At 36.7% G+C, this 21,483-nt stretch overlaps 1 protein-coding gene across 1 annotated transcript in view; it reads left to right on the top strand.

The window, feature by feature from the left end:
• The window catches only part of LRMDA (leucine rich melanocyte differentiation associated), a 604,806-nt gene that overhangs the window by 512,112 nt on the left and 71,211 nt on the right, over nt 1–21,483 (top strand). The gene's annotated exons all lie outside the window — the stretch shown is intronic.

The raw sequence follows: 21,483 nt of genomic DNA, 5'->3' as shown, positions 1-21,483 counted from the left end.
TAATAGAAATGGCCATACTCCACAAATGGTGAAATGTAATGACTTTTAGAAGAAATTGGCCCAAAAATTTTTTGACTTCTGTAATTTTTTTTTGTCATTTGTGTATATGTACCCTTCTGTTCTTTATTGATAATTTATTATTTGAGTACGTATCTTAAAATAGAAACTTGAATTTTTAAGTATTTGAAACATAGTTGAAATTGATGAAAAAAATTTAAAGTGGAAGTAATGCATTTATAAGGATAATTTGTCTGATGTGTGGAAAAAGGCCCCTCACCCTTTGCCCAAATCAAGTTGTATGTTTGGTTTTTTATAATGGCATCCTTGCTTTATGTGTAAGCATTCAAACACAAATTGCCTTCTAAAAAGAGCAGTTCTTTCCAGTTGATGAGGAAAATAGCAGTTTATCATTCTGTCTCTTCAGAAGCAATATCACTAAATGATGGCTATCATGAAAATCTGTTTTTCCATACAAAAGCATGTGCTGGATGCCTTTTGTACAAGCAGTTATTTTATAACATTGTGTATTACCTGATATACTTGGAAACATATTAATTTGCCAAAGCCATTTGGTTTCCAGTAACAATTTACAGGTGACTCCTCCTTTTCTGTGCTCTTCTGTTTCTGGGAAAAACCAGTGGTAAGCCTACCCCATAGCTTACTGGTAAAAGGAAGAAGAAGCAGTTTCCATTAAAAACTAAGCCTGTATTTATGTAAGTAGTTTTTAGAACCTTTGCTTGGATTTAGGCCAAGGTTTAATAGTTCTAATCTATTATGACTTGTACAAACTTTGTGAACAAAACCACTGTCCTGTTTTGGTGTTTATACAGGTAATTATCCAAGCATCCTGGTATGTGCAGTCATTACGTTGTCTTATGTTTGAATGATGAGTGCCCAAATGAAAAATGGGTATTTATTCTACCAATATGTTTCAGTCAACTGACAGATGTGTTTTCCTATTTTATTATCTTATCTTGAAAGTCTCCACTGCATTCAAATCCAATGCCCAGAAATCCAAGAACAGAATATTTTGAAGCTTCTTATAACCTTCTAAAGGTAATTTTATAGAGCCTTTTTGAACAAAGGAAGTGAGAGGTTCCTTTTGCTCTCAGTTTCTCTTTGTCTAACAGAGTTGTACTGCAGGTTTCTTTTGGAATTAAAATCTTTCCAAACTTTCCCATCCTTCAGCAAACAATCATAATCATAGAGAGACACCTCAACTTGCAATGTTTCCTTTTTCTGTGGTTGTTACACTGTGCTATTGCTCCAGGAGTGTTTGGCATAGTAAATTTTCACTAATGATGGTATGTTCATACAAAATTCCTCCTAATTGATTGTTGGGGTGTGCCACACAGAAAACCAGTAGCTTTGTTGGAGTTTAGATAAGTACTAACCAAGATTAAAGTGGACTACAGAATGCACAGCAAGGGTTTAGCCATCCAGTTGGGCAGAAATTCATAATCCAGTACATGTTGAAGGATGTCTGCTTCTTTCAAAATTTGGTGTTGAAGGAAAAAAGTAGAAATTTTGGAGAGACAGAGGGAGTAGTATAATTAAACTGATTATTCTCCAAGGATTTATCTGTTCTGTCTCAATTTGCTCAGCCTGCCCATACTTTGTAAATATTCTTAGGTTCATATGGAACTAATAATGTCTATCAATCCTCCTAGAATTTGGTCTAGAGTTTTAATATAATACTTTAAAATATTTGAAGCAAAATTGACATGCACGTCTTAATAATAAGTGTTAATACAAAGAGTTCTTATTCTACACACACGTTGTGAAAAGCCATGCTGTCTTTAAATCACAGACATAAAAAGGAAAGGAAATTGCTTGACATAAAACTTACTTCCAGAAAGATAAGTATCCTGTTTATATTATCATTGTGGTGCTCTCTGTTGTTGTTATTGACACAGTTGTTAGGTACTGGTTGTGTTTTCAAGCCAGAGGCTTATTTAGCGTTTGAAATTGATTGCTGGGGAAGTTGCAAAGCAATTTATGTAGCAACTTATCATAATTAGTTAGTTTTCTTAGTGTGAACTGCACTTTATGCTTGTCAATTGATTTTTCTGTGTAAATGCATAAGGCATTGTATTCTGTTAAAAAACCCCAAACCCCAAAAAAACTTATGGTTAGTAAGTACTAATCATTCAGTTAAAAAGGTGTATCCATATATGTATATAAGATATATTTGCTTTAACTTGTTTAGTAACTAAGGATAGGATGAATAAGAAAATTGCAAACAGATGCACTATGTGAAAGTCCTGGATCAGGCAAAGATGCTGTCAATAGTGAGATATTTTTCTTTATTATTTTATGTAAAGTGTCCTTTGAAAATACCATCATTTTTAACCTGCATTATGTTGTGGTGTGTCCTAGACTGAAGACTTCTTAGGCCAGGATCTTCTCATCAGGAGATGAATTACCTTAAACAAACAAACAAAAAAAACCGTTCTCAATAGCGTGGAACAGACAAGATTATATTTTCCAGGGAAGGAACACTCAAAAATAAGCTGTGACATTTCCTATTAGTGCCAGGAAATATGTCCCAACAGTGAGATGTGATGTGGTCATGACTTAGCCTTGAGGGGAGTGGGTGGAAACCCTCTTCTTTTGACACTCTGGGAGAATGCTAAAATAAGAAGTCTGTTATTAAAAAAAAAAAAAAAAAATTAAAAAAAAAATCCCATGTGGTCTGGCTGTATGAAGTGAGAAACTGGGTTCTAGTTCCTTAGTTTTTAGATTAGAAAATAGACATTAATGGAAGCTCAAGACACATGGGAGAAGCAGGGAAAGCAAAGTGATGGTATAGATGAGTATCAACGTGAGAAGACTTGGTTAAGAAAAGATTGTTTTCTGGTCTCAGTTCCCTTTAGTTAAGGGGAAGTGAAAGAAAAAATAAATCCATCAGAGATGAGTAGGGGTTTTGTAGTCCAGATGTGTCAGAAGGTAATGCAGAAACTTAAAGAATTGTGCTGCAAGGTGTTCCTGGTGCAGGTGGGAGAAGGGCAGAGCAGGCTTCTCTCGTTCCTGCACTGGTGGCTCCTGCTGATGCCCACGGACTCCCCAAGCCTTGCACCTGGAGATGAGGTGAATGCACCGACTCATTTCTCTGTCCAGTGGGGTGCCTGGTTTCTTAGCTCTGACCATGATTTTTCCCTTCCAAGGTGGATCCCAGTTTACTGCTTGCTCAGTATTTCTGATATGTTTGCTTTGTGGGGAGAAGAATGGCTAGTAGGAATGAATGGAACAAAGTAGATGGGGAGAAGTGCTAGAAGGCACAGTTCCTTAGGGAAGTGGACTCCAGCAAAATGCTTCTAGCTGATAACAGAAGCCCACCTGTATTAATATTTGCCAAGCCTGCAAGTGCATTTATCATCTATCCCAGTTTTGTGAACTGACTCACAATCAAAAATTTTGCCTTTCAATGGAACTGAGAGGTCCCATACCCATACATGTGATCAACTCAGCTCTCAGCTGTGGAGTGGTTTTTTGCTGGGCAGCCGTGAAAGAACAGGTTGAGGAGGATCTCATGTAGTCCCTTTCCTGAGCCCTACTTTATTTGTTTACTGGAATAGAACTGCCACAAATAGCTGGGCTGTTTGTGGGCCAATTTGCCTCACTTGCTCAGTAGTGATAATTTCTGCCAGCATCTGCATGTTTCTCTGTAAAGCACAATAACTTTCCCAAATGTGGAATAAATTGTAGTTGGATTTGAGTGTGACCTTGACTAATGTGGTTCAAGAAATAAATTTTCTGGGTCATTGGATTCATATTCTTGTCACTTACAGGGTCAACAATTTTCTGTCTGTGTATACAAGGAATGTTGGATTTGAATCAGGATACTGTAGATTATTAAAACTTCAGCATAAAAATGTATTATCTTTCTGTATATTGCAGTGATGGGAGCAACTAGTCATGTGAAAGTAGGTTGGGGTAAATGAGGTGGGGATGATATATAAAGTGACTGGCAGTTTTGTGTAAAGTCTTTCTTGATGGCCAGAAAAGTTAAGATTTGGTTTTAAATGACAGCATATTTTAATTTGTGAGCCTTCTCTGTGTTCTGTGGTTTGAAACTGAACCCAAGGGATGTGATTGAGCTGACCAGAAGTTCAAGAGGATCACTTCCTGGTGTGCTGTGTCTCTGTGGGAATAAAATATGCGCGTTTCTCTGCAAGAAAACTTTAAAAGAAAAAAAAAATTGAACAGTTAAATGGTTAATTAAATTCAGATTAAAATATTATTAAATATGTCAGGTGTTGAGCACAAAATTTCCAGTCTTCATCTGATAGTCTAAGATTTAGGCAGACTTTCATAATTGTATTTTTTTTCAAATATTATAGAGACTTTCATTTTTCCACAGTGTGCATTCCCCAATCTGACTGTTGAAGACCTGACCACTTTCCATATTTTTGTCATTCTGAGGTTTTTCATTGTAACTTTTTCCATATTTGCCAAAACTAGCAGTCTAGACCCAAGTCACCCATACAAGTGTCACATCAGAGGGAATGTGATTAATGAGGAAAAAGCCCGTAACTTCATATTTTTGGTAGACTAGAGAGTGTCTGATATTTCACAACATAGCTCATTTTGTCATGCTGGCAATAAGAAACCATAAGAACGCTCAAGCAGGGTGACTAAATAGTGGCAGAAATATACAGAAAACACTGGCTTCTATAAGTGGAAACTTGGGATCCAAACCCGTAAGCCTACCTAAAATCTTCTTTGGATATGTGGGAGAGCTAATGATGCAGTGTGTATACAACTGGAAATTAAAAAAAAAAAAAAAAAAAGTAGTAAGTTTGCCACTTGGCCTTAAAATTTTTTTTTACAATAAAGAATTCCAGTCATCAACCACAGTATTACAGCTCTTCCAAAGAAATTGGTTCAAAGCACACCAGTGCTGTGCAGATACAGTCTCCTGAGAGATCCCCATGTTTAGTTAGCACTCTGGTCTAGCCTGTTTTTGCAGGAGTCCTCCAATTTTATCATTCAGGCATTTTTATGGCCTCATTGGAACAAATAAACAAACATCTGGAATCATGTGGTATATTTAATTAAAAACTTTTTGTTTGGCCAGAAATAGTAAAATCATGAAAAATTGCCTGTCTCCAAGCTCAGAAAGGCCAAATGATGAAGCTGTTGGCTACAGACAGTTTTACAATGTATTGAAATTCATAGATGTGCACACCTGCTGCAAGTGCCCCCCCTTTTTTTTTGATTCATAACCATTAATGAGTGTTTAGTGCACAGATTGTAGCCCTTGTTTAAATGGGAATTTACTGTTTTTAATAACATATAGACACGTGTTGATATATTCCATACAGCCTGTACTGTTCTGTTCTGTAGCACACAGACAGGATAAAGCTTTATATTATTGGTTAAAGGGGAAAAAAAGAAAAAAAATCTTTATGGTGCATGTTCCATTTGAATATTTTTTCGTATGAGCATGTTTTCATTCCAGAGGCAGTAAATATCTGCCCCATGCTAAGGGTCTGTGTAGCAAATGTTGGAAATGTGAAAGATGGTGTTTTCTCAGTAAAACTAGAATTTGTAATGAAAATGTAAATTTTCATTGTTATGTTTATTGTATTTTTGAGGAAATTTTCAAAAGACTCTTGCTTTTGCAGATAAAACTGTTTGATGTCATCTGAGGTATTACTCTGTGGTCACAAAGTATTTTACAGACAATTCTTATTTATAAAAACTAATTTGCCTATTGGGCTATTATCTATTTGAAATGCACAAATGTAGGCTTTTGAACATATGGGACATAGTTTGAGTTTGTCCATCTCAGTTTTTAAATAGCTGAGACTTCTATTGAGAAAATGGCATGCACACAGAAAGCAGTACTGCATCCAAATGTTGTTCACTATTCTTCATATTTCTTGTGATTAAAATAATGTGGCCATTCCATTTTGAGAAAGTGGAATGCATTTCTCTGAGAATTTAGACTTTTTAGCAGGTTAGGATGGATGGAATACTGACATGACTTTGGCCACTGGCCTGTAGTTGGTGTTTCTCACCTGAAAGAAGAGGATGTGGGTGTCATCTGAAAAATCACTAATTCCCACATAGTCAACACGTGTAGAAACCTGCTTTAAAAAATAGGGAAGGGAAGAAATTTCCTCCACAGTCAGGAGGGCAGCCATGTGCAAAACAGCAGTTTTACCCCCTTGTGTGTTTGTTCTTTACAGCAGGCACATCTTGCTGTAACATCTCTGTGTCTTTCAAACTATGAGCAGCCAAAGAGATGCAATGTATTCTGCATTTTGTTGTTCACAGTGTGTGCTGTGTAGAAGTGGGTGAAGGATTCTTTTATAAATTTGATTTCAGGAAAGAAAAGGGTAACTTTGGAGGATTTCATTGCATGATCTTATGCAAGGAGAGAAAGCTGTCAACTTTTTACTGGATATGAATATCTGTATTCATGATCTAATACATTTACTGATCAAAGTTCCTTGCAGAGCTCTGAAAGCAAATGATAAGTAGGTTGATGACTTCCTTTTTTTTTTTTTCTTGTTTTGTGATATTTTTGTGGTCTGTTAATAACCTCATTGTAAGAAAAGTAAATGATAGGAAGCCCCATGACATCCTTCACTAACTTTGTATGCCCTTAAGCAGAGAGATCACACCTGGGGAGAAGAAAGGGAGGAGACAGAGAGGTAAATAATAAGTATAAACAAGTGCAATTGTTTTATGTCCCTTACCAAACAGAGGATGGCTGGTCCTTTTTTTGTTGATATTCATTATGTTACCTTTTACAGTCAGAGATATCTTGGAAATTGTTTCTATTTACACAGAATGAATTTCTTTTACTGTGTGATTGACAACACTGATATGTTTTGTAAGACTCTTTTTGTCCATGACTCTAAAGTGCTTAGTAAACCTAGGCAGCCACCTGAAAGACCCCCCACCTGTGGCTGCATAAAACCGAAATAAAGAATGGAAAATAACCCATTGAGTATTCACTTTCCCACCCACTGAGAGCAGAATGCAATGTAGTGCAATTTTAGTACTTGTGTGCCACTGGGGAAAATAGACTCCTAAAATCACATAGTGAAGCATTGGAAAAATTCAGTGAATTTGTACTAAGCACTGGGTTATAAAGCCTAAGGAAACGTAGGCTTTGCTTCTCAAGTGAAACAGATTTGTATTGCAGTTCTGTTAGAATGCCTCCAATTGCCATGATGATATTTAGCACAGTAGGCTGAAAAAATGTAAGGCTGGTGGATACAAGTCCTTTCACAGGAGTGCTTACAGAGGGGGTGCAAGCAGCCTTCTGATGTCTACTTAAAGACCAAACAAGACTATAGTCTCTCATTTGTTTTTGGTTTTTCTTCATTTGCTCAGTGTCAGCCCATGTAGAGAGATCTGGAAAGAGCACGTGTCCCAGGCTGCCTCTTTCAAAACCATTTCTATTACTAGACATGGCTTCTCACATCCAGTAGAGAACTAAATTAGTGTTCCCTCTTGCCTGAGAGGAGTTAGGATGTGTGTGTACCAAAACTGCAGGGCTCCCACAGCAATGTGCTGGATTTCCCCTCACTGGCTTGGCTTCCCCTGCAGCCACCACTGCAGGAGCAGTGACTGTACTGTTTTCAGTCAGCTGTGCTTAGGAAAACTGCATCTATCCCAGCTCTACCTTTCCTCAGAAGAATTGGAATCTGTCTTAAAGCCAAGGGGTTGGCAAAAAACCCACTCAACACACACCAAACAAACCAAACACACCCTACCTTCCCTCCCAAATCCACATAATTATTAATTTATAAGATTGTGTCTGTCTTAAAAGTAGTAAATGATAAATTTCATGGGGGGCAAAAAACAGAGCAATTTAGAATAAATAGATGAAATATAAGCTATTGCATCATTCAGAAGCAATTTGGTGTTGCCAAGTGCCATCTATTACTGATGTGAAATATGTGACAGAAAAATAGATAGCAGGTGTGAGATTACAGTAAGGTAAAAAGGAGAAATCTGGACATCCACTCAGCAGATAGTTGTGGATATAAAGTTTGCCCTGTAATCTGATGCTAGATAACAATGGCAGTAGAAGTGTGGACAATAGCTGAAGGAGTCCCTTTGCTGTTGTTTCCTCTTAAATTGTGCTTCACTGTCAATATAAAAAGTTATTCCTTTACTAGGGTATGTTCAGTAGTAAAGTGAAAGAGAAGCTGTGAGCTAAATTAATCTGTTTGTGTTGAAAAATCTGTTTGTTATAAAGGAGTATAATGGCTTTATTCAAAAGAGAATGAGACAAAATAGAACATCATGAGGATATTATGAGCAGAATTAAAACATCAGGAGATGCTACCAAGGAGAGTGAGTTTGACTTATTTTTAATGTTTGATAACTCTTTTATCCTGCCAACCCTTAATAAAAGTTTGTTTGGGTTTTTTTTCCTGCTCTCTGTGTGTTTAGGGAAGATGGCCCTTAGACAAAATTTCTGGATAAAATGAAGTAGTTAAGATAGTCTGCAAGATGTGGAGATGGCATTCATTTAGGAGATGTAGGAACCATAATTCAGGCAGAAGTTGTTCCCACAAGAAGCTAAAACAGACTGCAGTTTAGCAAATAAGTAAAGAAAATATGCAAAACACTGGTATGTTTTGCAGAGTAAAAAGAAAATTTCAAAGAGTTCTAGAAGTGCCTTTGTCAGTGAGAATAGATGCCAGCTTGCTGTGGTTGGTATGGTACCTGGGAATGCACGGAGTGGAAGATGTGTGTCAGAAAAGGAATGTTTCTTTCACAAGCAGGAATGCACTTGTAACCTCAAATTGTCCATCCTGAATGGAGGCAGGATTTTCCTGACAGACTAATATTTAGAATCTAAAATATTATTAATTTTTTTTTTTTAGGTGATCATACCAGCAGTGTATGCCACAGTGTTTCACCAGGGAGCTGAGTCTTAGTCTACCACTCTGTTTTTCAGTAGCACCGGCAGGAAAGTGAAAACCTTGATACTTGCTGGTCTGACATTCTGTGAATTTTTCAGGACTGGTTCCTATGGATGTGAGAGAGCAAAGGTAGAGCTATTATGCAGCAATTTTAGAAGGTGCCAGTTTCTGAGGTAGGTTTAAAAGTTGTGCATCACTTCAATCCCATTTAGAAAATTTGGGAAAGCAAAGGGCATCTGATTCCTAAAATCAAGACCTGACAGTAGGGAAGCCAGTTTTAAATCTATGTAACTGTTGTGACTTATGTAATATGAGTTGGTTAAAATTAAAACAGAATTATTCTGATAACACTGAATGTTAATGGGACCATCTTCAGAAAATGCTTTTAAATAAATAAAGGTGCTAGGGCAAGTTCTGATCTCTGAAGTTCAATCTGCCTTTCACTGGAAGTGTTTTTCAAGGATGGTGATGGAGCAAAGAATTAAATGAAAAGCAGATGCCAAAATATTAATGGTTTTATGTTCTTTTAAGTAAATTAAGAAGCACATTCCTTACCCGAAGTTTTCACTTGTTTTCTTACTGTTTTTTCTACATGGGTTTGAAAGAATTTTCTAAACTTCCAAAGCAAACTATTTAATACCACTTTGTAGGTATTTTGAACTTCTCTAATTCATGAATTTTGAGATAAATCAATTTCTTTTTCAAATTCTATTATTTCCTAATAAAAAAGGGATCTGCCTCTTGTTTCTTGTCTGTTCCCAAGTCTCATATGCTTAATAGAAAAGACTTTTCAGTCAGTCTAAAGAAGGGTTTCTCTGATGTGTAGGTTAGAAATACTGTGGTGGAAAAAACTGTGTTAGTACAAGAGGGGAATCTCTAGGTAATTTCTCCTCGTGGCTGTAGTTAAACCTGAACAGATTATGGGGAGGAAATCCATACACATGCTAGACATCTCCATGCCTTAAAACAACTGCCTGCAGGTGTTTTAGCCATGCACATGTGGCTGGATGTAGGATGGCTTTTCAGATTTTCAGCCAAGTCTTCACTTGCAGGGTAATGAAATGTTGAAGGAGAGGGAAACAAGAGACATATATGTGTAGAGGTTATGATGTCATATGTGATGAGTTATTGCTGTTTTGATACTTCTCATAAATTCATTCCAAATCGATTGCTAAGCCATATTTCTGTACTGGTTATTTAAAATCTTGGAGAATGTGAAGTTGTGTGAATGCACTCGTGTCACATGCTCTCTGTAATAGCCAGCCATTGTCTCTGAGCCGAGGGAAGCACCTTCACCTACTCACTGAGCTGCAGCTATATTCCTTATTATGAGGTTCAGGCATCCTGGGAGCAAATTGAGGTCAGTGTGGAAAAATCTAAAATTCACTTTCCTCCAGGCAAAACACATCAACTGGGCACAGACTTTTCTGAGCATCAGAGTTAGACCATATGTCAGTTTGGCAACATATCCTAAAGTGTAGCTCCAAGCAGCTTAAACATTTGTTGAGAGTAACAGGAGGGTAACTCAGAGAATTACTTCCTCCAAAGTATGAACTTTACCTGTGGTGCCAAGTTATAGACACTACAGTGCTTGTATGCAAACACTGGTGCTGTGTATTTTGATCTCATTTGCCAAGCTCTGCATGGCAACTGAATGAAGCATATGGGTGAATTCTATCCAAGAGATATGCAAACTTTCTACTGCTCTCGTGAAGTAGTTTAAATGTTTTGATTGATCATCATCAGTACTACTATTTTGGTGATTCTTGATTTCAAAATAGACTTGGAGTTCCTTAAGCATAGCTTGATAGGATTTAACCTCTCTAATGAGAGCTTGATAGATAACATGTTTAAATTAGAAGGGGAAGGGGGGCAGTGTGAAATAGATCATGTTGTAATTTCAGTAATCACATGCACTGAAATATGTCATTGAAAAGATACTTAAGAATCTTAAATCTTAAGATGCCTGTCAGATTTCTTTTAGTCTATGAACAATGACAATCATAATTTGACGGTGAAATACGGTCAGAGCTTCTGTCTCCTTGACAATCACTCCAATATTTAGACAAAAAAGCACATTCTCACAGATTTCATTAGTCAACTTGTGCTTTTACCTTTTCCCTCATGTAACTCTAATACTCTGAGAAGCCTAGACAGGCAGAATTGAGTGTTTTCTCATACCAACCTGAAAGAAATTACATGTGAGTATGAAAAGCCAGAGGAACTTTAAGGTCAATCATACTGATTGTTTGAAAAACCTAGGAATATTAGGGTTGCACTTAATAAGTTTGTGTGTGCTCTTGAGCCATTTTACAACCTCTTCTAACTGACTTGTTGCACAGTTGAATTAAGATCTTTAATATTTTCATGTGCTGTTGCTGTGGTGCTTTATGGGTAAAAAAAAACCAAACAAAATTTAAGGAAAGGCTTGAAGAGCTACTTTGGGTAACAAATCAGAGGGAGTGAGGAGATTCTGATTAAAAAAGCAATCTGCATTTATGAAATATCTTTTATGTAGATCGTCTCTGGGCACCTGCAATGCAATAGTCTGTGGAGCTTGGCTAAGCAAGTGAAAAGCTTGAAAGAATGGGAATTTTGAAAGCAGGGAAAGAAGAGAGCCTTATGATCTAATGTCATAAGGCAGGGAGCTTTAGAGCCCTGGGGCACAGTTAACACAGGGTCTGGCACCTGCCGGCTCTGGTCTTTGTATTTGTTTGGAGAAAGATTTAGTAATTCTTCTCGTGGGATGTGTTTCCTTTTCTTGTCTTCTGTGGCTCAGAATCTATCTGAATATTTGTGGTAATAACAAGTTGTAAGCATCCTTGACTCGGGTGAGCATAATAGGTGAGGGTTACTTTGTGAAGCTCAGGAGATTTGCCTTCTCTTTTGCCATCTTGAGTCCTCCCCCCACATCACTTTTCCCCCTCCGTTTAACAGCAGAAAGGTGATTCTACGAGGTGAGAAAAAGCCAAAGGAATTTATGCTGCTTTTACAGCAGGACTGTTGCACGCCTTAAGAAGTTTCATTTTGTTTATGTATTTTTATCTGTTATTGATGTAAGTGGCATTTCCACTGAAAAGTCAGTGTTTCTTACTGAAACACAAGAATTTTAATGAAATGTATGCTAATTTGGAGAACAGTTGAGGATACTACTGTGTAGTTTACTGACCCTTTGGATATTATGATTTCTGTTTATGAATGTATAAAAGGGAGCGTTATTCTCTGACAGTTGCACTGTCATCTTATTTGGGAATACTGAAGTCTTTTGAGGGCCCTTTGTCCAGCATACATGGAGAAAGAAGTTATCCATGGCCCGATGCATTTACTTAGTTAAATGGACCAGATGGGCAGTGAAAAAAGAAAGAAAAAGCAATATTGCTTTCCTTGCTCTCATATTTGAGAATATAGGCAGAAAACACTGTGTACAGTGGTTTAGCCAAAATGTTTGTGGCACTGTATGGTTTTAAGTATTTCCTTGCTTGGATTTCAGATTTAATAACTAAAATACCCTTTCCAATAAAAGTACTCACAACAGAGGCCTACATGCTTCGTAGATAATTTTAGTGACATGTCCTTTATGAGCACTATCCACAAAGTTTTTTTCATGGTATCAGGGTACAGTTCTCCTGTGTGGATCATTCTGACTTGCACTTATCACTTCTGGTTTTGCAATCTATCTGTTTGTATAATTTTTAATTCTTCCCATTAAGAGAGCATATATAATCTTGGCCAGAAACACTGAATATCATTGAAGCCTGCACAGTTCAATAAAAAGGTGCAAATCCTGATGTATAAATCTCATGGACAAGAGAAACAGGTGAAGGGGGAATGTAGAGTGGCAGGTGAGAATTAACAGTTCTGGACACCATTAACTTTCTGTGCACACGAAGGAACTTTCAATGCAGATAAACTACAATATTCAAAGGTTAGAAGTTATTTTCTTCTGAATCATACAGATTTTTCTAGCAGACTCTCATCTGTAGTACTTTTCGGGGGGGGGTCTTGGTGTTGCAAAATTTGCATTTGAATAAATTATTTTCATTTACGTATATGATGCAGTGTCATTAAGAAGACCTGACTTTTACTAACGGATCCCTTTTTTGGAACAGTCTTTCCTTTAAGCAATTACAAAACAGTTTCAGGAAAGGACCAATGCCTTATTATTTAGCCTGTTTAAACCCATTCCTCTCTAAAGGTATTTTAAAGACAGTGACAGCAACCCAGCTCAGCTTTAATGGATATTTGGTTATTAAGCCAAGAGCTTTCTCATCAAGGCACAAGTTTTTCCTGTCCAGTAAGCCCAAAAATCAAAATGATGCAAGCTGTAGTTTTCTGAGTCGTCCACAAAATTAAGTGTTATGTGATCTCTTCTGGTGCTGTGTCATTTCTGATGCTATTGTGGCTATAAACTACTACAGAATAACAGCTGTTTATCAGAATATTCATGAAAATGTTCTGTGACGGGAGAAATGGGCATGCTTGTAATACTGTTTCCATGGAAAAAGATGCATGGGCTTAGATTTAGTCAAAATTATGGCATACTGTTCTAAACTTGACAGAACTAGTTCAGCACATAATCCATAATAAAATAGGAACTGTGGTATTTAAACACTAATTCAGTGCATATCAGTTTGTATGCAAAGACTCTGTTGAAGCTATTGCAAAACAGGTTTTCTTAGTGAATGCTGCCCAAGCTATGGCATGTATCCCAGTCCTGGGATATGAGTAAGGTCTTTATCTGGGCTCCAAGCTGCGGTCCCATGGTTTGCTCTCTCTGCCCAGTATAACAAATAGTGGATGTTGCATGCATTTCTGATTGATGAGGTATTGAGGAGGATTTGGAAATCTGAAAACCCATATTATTATAAAGATTATGGAATAGTGGGAAATGGAGCCAGGAATGTACCTATAATTTAGGGTAAAGAGTAATAATGAGTGCCCATAAAAATAAATAACCATGATGTTAAATAGACTGCAGATCATTTGCACCTTGAGGCTTTTCTCAGATTTTGTGCCAGTAAAGAAATGTGGTAATAAGCCCTCATGTATTTAGGCAAAAGAGTTTCTTATGCATGAATTTTATTTAGGCAATTTGAATAATCCCAGAAATATTTTGGAGCATGAGGGGGACAAGAAAAGGAAGATGAAGGCAGAAATATAAAAAGTCTGCACTGTTTGGAAGGAGTACTTTATGTTTAGATTATTCTCGATCATACTTTTTTTTCTATTGCTTCTGACTCTTTCATGGCTGATAATTCTATTCTGAAGTCTGTTCTGAAGTTGTAATTTCAGTTCCGTTCAGTGAGAAATCCTTTTTGATCACTGTAGACATGCAAAATGAAGCTGTGTGATTGCTGGCCAATTCTTACAACAGTTTTGAAAGTTCTTTCCTTGTCCTCATCAGTTAAAAAGAAAAATACTTCATGACACATGGAGGTTCTAGAGCTACAGAGCAGAGGGTAGCTTTTCCTATACCTGCAAGTGTAGGAGAAAGTCTAAGATGAGTTGTCATGGCTGAGAATTTAAAAGCTTGGTGCTTCTGCTTTATCACAGAACACTCTTTTCAGATAAATATTACTTCACTGATGATTTTTAAATAAAATACATGTACATGTCAGTATTTTTTCCCAGCCCATGTTGTAATCAGATTTGTTTATCATGTCTGTATGTGAGACTCAACACTGGAGCCATGTTTTGCAGCTTCCTTTATTTTCATAAAGTTTCATAGGAATTGTTAGTTATGTGTTTAACATTGCAGATCAGTGATTTTCCTCGTACAGATTGTGCAGATTCAGTCAGTTTGCAAATCACTTGGTTGTCATAATTTTGTGTAAGAATTTTTTTGGATGTCTTTCCTCTCTGACTAAATTTATGGAGCTATGAGTAAAGGAAATTTGGAAAGCAACACAATTTTAGTAAAATGTTGTTAGTTCAGTGAGAGGTGGAATGGTCAACAGCTTTCTCCATACTTCAAGTTCCCAAAGCAAAAATGAAATTTATACTCTCCATTGAGATACAAACTAGTTGATTTTCAGTCATTTATCTGAAAAGTGGATGCTCACCATAATAATTCATCAAACATTTTTTGTGAAGTATATCTGGCAAGGCTTCCTGGCATCAGCCTTTGAAATTCTGAGTTCTTGCATCCTCTGGGAACAGAGTGACTCTCTCTTCTTATTGCACATCTGGAAGGAATGTTGCTGCCTTTTTGTTTCATAAGGGAGAGATTTTTGGGATAACAATTTAACCTCTCTAAACTGTTTGCTAGTATCTTTGGATTTGTGAATATGAAAGAGGTAAAATGCTATAGTTTATAAATTATATTCATATTTTGTTTTCAATTTTAAACAATACAGTAATAATTATTTCATAACAACAACTATATTGCTACTTTACTGGGCTTTCCATGGGGAATGAGAGGCTAAATTCTGTTGGTATACATATGTGATGTGTGTTAACTCCATTGTCCTATTTAATCTCATCAGGCACTCTGGTTAAACAAAACACAGATACCTATTTTTGGTGCATGTAGTTGCCCTTTTTCATGATCTAGAAAGCACTTGAGAAAAAAAAGAAAAAAGAACTGTGAATTTTCAACTTGTTAGTGGTGAATTTCTATTAGGTAAAATTTCCACCTAATTTCCAAATGTTCAATCCTACAGCTTGTCTGAATTACAAGAAAAGCTTTATTTCCTAGTTACAAAAATAGAGTTATGAATGTTTATGCTTAATTATCTAAATTATTTGTTTCAATTGAAAAGATATTAATTCAGTTTAATAAGGTAAACACCATTATTTAAAAGCTGATCCCTCTTATTGTGGAGCATTTTTTATTTAATAGGAGCAATTACATTACTTACCCTAATTCAGCAAAATATCTGAACTGTCACCTAGATTCCATTATGTGCTTTTGTCTTTTGCTGAATATGGATGATTTTAAACATACACCTAAGAGACTTATTGAATGAGAGACTCTTGGAACAGGGGTTAATGCTGTTTGCAAGCTTTATGTTACTAAAAATCTAGAAAAGATTGAATTTGGTTTAATATTTCAATGAAAAATGGTGTAAGGCAGAATGCCAACAGGAGATGCATTAATAATCCATAAACCTGTGGTAGCCAACTAATTTGGGACATTATAGAAAATCTTGGCTTTATGCTGCCAATATTTCTAACATGAGTTTCCATCAATAAGTGCAGGAAATACTAAACTGAGCTATTAATCTGCGAGGAAGAAACTAAAATTTAGAGAGATCTGATTTCTGTTCAGGAAGAACTTTTCTTTTAGGCATTAAATTTTAATCCAGCGTATTTAAAAAAAAAGGTTCTATATTGTTACTCTGAAATCCTGCAGAATGTTTTCTCATTACTAATTAGTGGAAGAATGTCAGTAATCTTTCATTAGAGAGAGACTTTTTCCTTCCGTTTCTGCCACATCTCTCTATTTCTGACTGGAAGCCTTTGCATAATGATTGAATATGAATTTACTGTTATAACTAACTTTAAGTGTGGTGATGAATGTATGTGCTGAATTACCCAGCTTCCTGCTTGCCTTGCAGTTTGTAGAAAACACTACGTTATTTGGTAGAAATTTCATCTGTGTGAAATCTCAATAGTAGCTTCCTATTAGGAAGCATAGATTGGAGCAAGAATTGATAACTGAAAAAAAAGAGTTCCTATATGGTTTCATTAATTTTATCCTTGGGCTTCTATCTTGCCCTAGCAAAGTTTTCTTTCAGTGGATTCTGCAATGCTAATCTCCTTGGAATGTTGTGATTGTCATGCCCAAAGTCGATTTTAAGTGTGACATTCCTGAAAGGATTATCACCTTCTGTCACCCAGCTAAGCAGGAGCTATGACTAGCACTTTTCTTTTCCAAGAAAGAATGGACAGATGAGGCATTTGAAGTTTCAAGTCCTGCTGCAACCATCACCACTGGAAAGTTAGGAGGAACTTTCTGTCAACATCTGCAGGCAGCAGAACAGAGATAGCTCCAGGGGTGGGTTGTGCCCTTTCCAGCATTCATATTCACAACAGATGAATGGGAAAAGTGTGATAAAGGTTGATGTTTCTTACTAGTTGTTTATGTTCTTGATCTGTATATAACATGTGAAAGAAATAATATATCCTGCTCAGCTTTATCTGAAATAGCAACCTTTAGGCTAAGGATACTGTGATACATTCCACTGTGAATGTAATAGTGCTTATTTCATGACGCTTATAGAGTTTTATGGTTTCCAGCAGGGGTGCCCAAACGATGCCTCCAGCTGTATGTGGCCTGCTAGACCAATTTGTCCATCCTCTGCTCTGTTTCTGGCTGCTGCCTTCCTCAGGAGCCCCTCCAGTGCTGGCACTGAGTGTGCTGCAGCCCTGGATTGTTCTGGCAGTGACAGCCTGCTCCTGGCTAGTCTTTTTCCCGTGAGTCCTTCATGAATGGGCAAAGTCTTAGCTGTGTAAATGTGCTATAATGTTAACACTTCAAGTCTGGACCTGCTGCTCACATCCAGATCAGCTTACCATGCTGTGAATGTGCTGTAGGTCTGCTTGCTCCACAGAGAACTTCATCAAGCTAGAGGTGGCTGCTGCATGGAAAAGCAAGATACTCTGGTACTCTTGGTTTAGGGAGAGAAGGGAAGCTGACCTTTCTAGGGGTGTATTTATTGTCCTCATTTGCCATTTTAAAAATGAAAATTCTAATGTAGTGTTTGTAATTTTCAAAACTGTCTAAGTTTTAGTTATAGTAGTGCTTAGGACATTAAATGGAATCACATCAGGGTCCGTAGCATTAAGAATGCAAATAATGAAGATCTAAAGCAATCAAATCAATGAATGGTAAAAATTTGGGATGAAAAATGTTTAAATCTATATAAAGCTTTGACCAGTTCACTTGCTAAAGATTTTTTGCATAAATTCCAAAATTATAGTGCAAACATTTGAAGGGATCTTTCACAATCTTGAAAATACCACGAGTATGCAAGAAATTTATCATACCATGGCACCATTTGAAACAAGAGAAGTTCTTGACATTTTTCTGGTGCTTCTACACTACTATCACAGAAGAAAAAAAATCTTTTAACCATCATTTGGGGTTTCACTTGGTTTTATGTTTTTAGTGTAAGGGAAATATTAAAGTTATTTCCCGGTTACAGTCCAAATGTTTGTAGTAATGATAAGGGTAATTTCAATTATGCCTTTCATATAGTAGCATAAAAACAAGTTGGCTGTCTGTTTATTACAATGGTCAGTACCTTATGAAAGGAAACTATATTCATAGTGGATTTTAAATTTGATAATAAACATAAATAAGTTTAGGTTTAGAACACTTAAGAAGCTAGGTATTTTCTTGGTATGTTTTGTACTTAAACACACTTGATCCTCTGTGTGGAGTTCTAGTCCACAAGAAAAACTTTGATGAAGAACTTTGGGGTATTGGTGAAAAAAAAAAGTGAAAATTTATCTTCAGTGCAAAATGCTGAGCTGTTTGCTTATGTGAGGTTTTTTTTGGTTGTTTGTTTTTTTGGGGTTTTTTGAGTTTTGGTGGCTTCCTCCCTTCCCACAATAGGGATCTTTTAATCTCAAGGTTTTTTGTGGTCTTAGCCATTAACACTTCTGCTGTGCAGTTCCTTCTGTCATTCATTCCTCAGGATTTTTAGATAACTGCTATAGGCATTGATAAGTGATCAAATATTAGTAAAAGGCTTACAATAGGTATTTCAGTAATGGTAACTTGTTAGCTGTAAATTTGAAAAAAAATCAAGTCCTACATTCCACTGATAATTTTTTCCACTTTCACGTAATGATGCCTACAAAAGATCCAATATTTCAAGCATTTCATAAAATACTCAAAAGTCTATTTGAAAGTCTAACATAGTGTTCTGGTTTTGGCTGGAATAATTTCCTTCCTAGTAGCTGGTTCAGTGCTGTGTTTTGGTTTTAGTATGAGAATAATGTTGATAACACACTGCTGTTTTAGTTGCTGCTCAGTGTGTTTACTCTGGGTCAAGGACTTTTTCAGTTTCCCTCTTCTGCCAGTGAGGAGGTGCAGAAGAAGCTGGTAGAGAGCAGAGCCAGGACAGCTGACCTGGCCAAAGGGATATTCCATACCATGGAATGCCCTGCTCAGTATAGAAACAAGGAAGAAGTTGTCCAGGAGAGACCATCAACTGCTGGGGGACTGGCTGGGCATCAGTCCAGAGGTTTTATTCCTCTCTGCTCTCTTCTTTTAATTACTATTATTATTATATCTGACTTTATTTCATTTACTAAACTCTTGTTATCTCAACCCATGGGTTTTACCTTTATTTTTTTCCCCAGTTCTGCCCCATTGCATAAATATATCCCAAACACACAGCAAGGGAATGGCTGCGTGGTACTCAGGTGCTGGCTGGAGTTAAACAGCAGCACGTAGTGTGGATATTAAAAGTTAGACTGGGTTCTGAAGCAAATGAAATAGCACAAGTCTTTAGAATAAGATAAAAATGTAAATTTTATAAAAGGGCATCAATACAAACATTGATCTCCTGTCTATATTCTGGTAATTGCTGAGGCAAACGTGTCTTGCCATTTGGATTACAGCTTTCACAGGCTTGCTGTAATCACTGAAACAGGGCAATGACTTAACCTCCCTAAGGAGTTGTCCCATTGTAGTTTACTGAGAGATGTTAGGTATTTACCCACATGGCATACACCATGGAATTCAAATGGAGGAATGAAAGAGTTGTGATTCAATCCTCTGCTACCTTCTGTTGGATGCAATTCCCAGAACAACAGTGCACACAAAGCTAGTAGTGAGATAACTTCAGTCAAATTGTGATATTATGTGCTTCCTGCCTGAATGCTCAGGTGTCGTTAGGATGAAAAAGAACTGAGTGTGAATTGGCTATTGAATTCTTAACTTGAATCTAAAGGAAAAGTTGAAATAGATGATGGGAACATGAGTGGATCATCTTGTGAAATACCAGATGCTCTTTAAATCTGCTGCACTCTTGTCCATGTGCCTATTTCAGTATTTCAGAATGCCATAGTGCAAACCACACTCTTTAGTTAGGGACCCTTTAGATTTTCCCCAAAACCTTTTGTTTTGATGGCATTTGTTTTGTCCAGTCCTGTAGCTCCACTTCTCTTCTTGTCTCTGCCAAACCCCATGCTAATTCTGTCTTTTATCACTTGGTATCCTATCCTTTAATGCAAGATTTGTGTGATGCTAGAAGCTCCTTATGGTATTTTTTGATTTTGGGGAACATGTTTTGTGAGGCCAGAGGAGTACCAAATGGGCTAAAAATAATATTGAAAGCAATGTAAACTGAAATTTTAGGAAAAAGTGAAGGGTGTAAATAGATGCACAGAGACCACCCAAGAAAGTGCATGTTTGTGTCGTGACACCCAACAATATATGTGAGAGTAAACAGGAAAATTAGAAGTTTACAGTATGATAGGACAGGAAAATAAAAACATATGAGTTAGGGACAGGGCGTATGTAACTCTTGCTTTACCATCTGTAAATGGAGAGCCAAATGTTGTAATAACTGGAGTACCTTGTTTGAGAAGTAGCTGTAGCCTGTTAGGAGTTCAGTATGTGATATGAAAATGGTCAGATGTCTGGGGAAATTGCCTTTGAGGAAATAGAAGAGTTAAGGAAAAGACACTTGTCTCGTCTCTGCTAAGTAACAAGAAGAGCATGGGTTGGATGGGAGGCAGTGCATCTGTGAATAATTAAGTACTGTATATATAAGCAGGAGCAGGGAAGAATCATCCACATCTTTCAGTCCTGATGAATAGCTGAACAGTAGAATGGAATGAGTAAAATAAAACTGATATCCAGAAACAGATGGGGAGTAAGTGAAAAAGAAAATAAAGCAGGGCCTACCAGACAGAATTCATGAAGAAAGGTGAAAATAATGTGTATCACTGGCCAATAAAAAAATCTGTAACTGTCTAATGAAAGGAGACAGAATTATCACTGGGATAGTTGTCTATAGTATGTAAAATGAGGAAATGGAAGGAAATTGAGTGATGTCAAGGCAGAAGCTGAGTACTGGGAAAAGCTACAGTGCAATTACCTGGAGAAAAGCCTTCAAATTTGGTTACAGAAATGTTACATTGAAATGGACTTCTGCCATCAAAGGTCAATGAGTAAGGGGAGAAAATTCAGAGCTGACCACTTAAATGCCTAAGACATTACAGAGAGATTTGAGAAATTACTTACAGTTACTACCTCTGGCTAAAGAGTGAAAAGAAACAGAAATACCTTTGCCAATCCAGAAATGGAATAAATGTTGAAAATGAAAATGTTGAAAGATATAAGTTTTTCTCACCTTTGCTGCAATTTATGAGACTTTCAGCAAATTCTTTTTAATTTTTTTAATTTTTTTTTCTTTATAATTTTTAAAAATTTTAATTGAAAGTTCCCTCTGGTTCTTTGAGATGCATTTGAAATTTTTAGATGTCATCAATTGGTGCGAATAGAAGGTTTAGAATTTGCCCTCTCCCATATTAGACATATTGGCATGAGAAAATTAATACAAGTTCTATACCAAAGCTTATTTTTGTACCCTTGGGTAAGGGTAAAAGTTTTATGCTCAGTTTT

This window comes from Serinus canaria, chromosome 6, assembly GCF_022539315.1.
Source record: "Serinus canaria isolate serCan28SL12 chromosome 6, serCan2020, whole genome shotgun sequence".
Taxonomy (NCBI): domain Eukaryota; kingdom Metazoa; phylum Chordata; class Aves; order Passeriformes; family Fringillidae; genus Serinus; species Serinus canaria.
The sequence above is the reverse complement of the archived record's forward strand: the minus strand, read 5'-3'. Positions and strand labels throughout refer to the sequence as shown.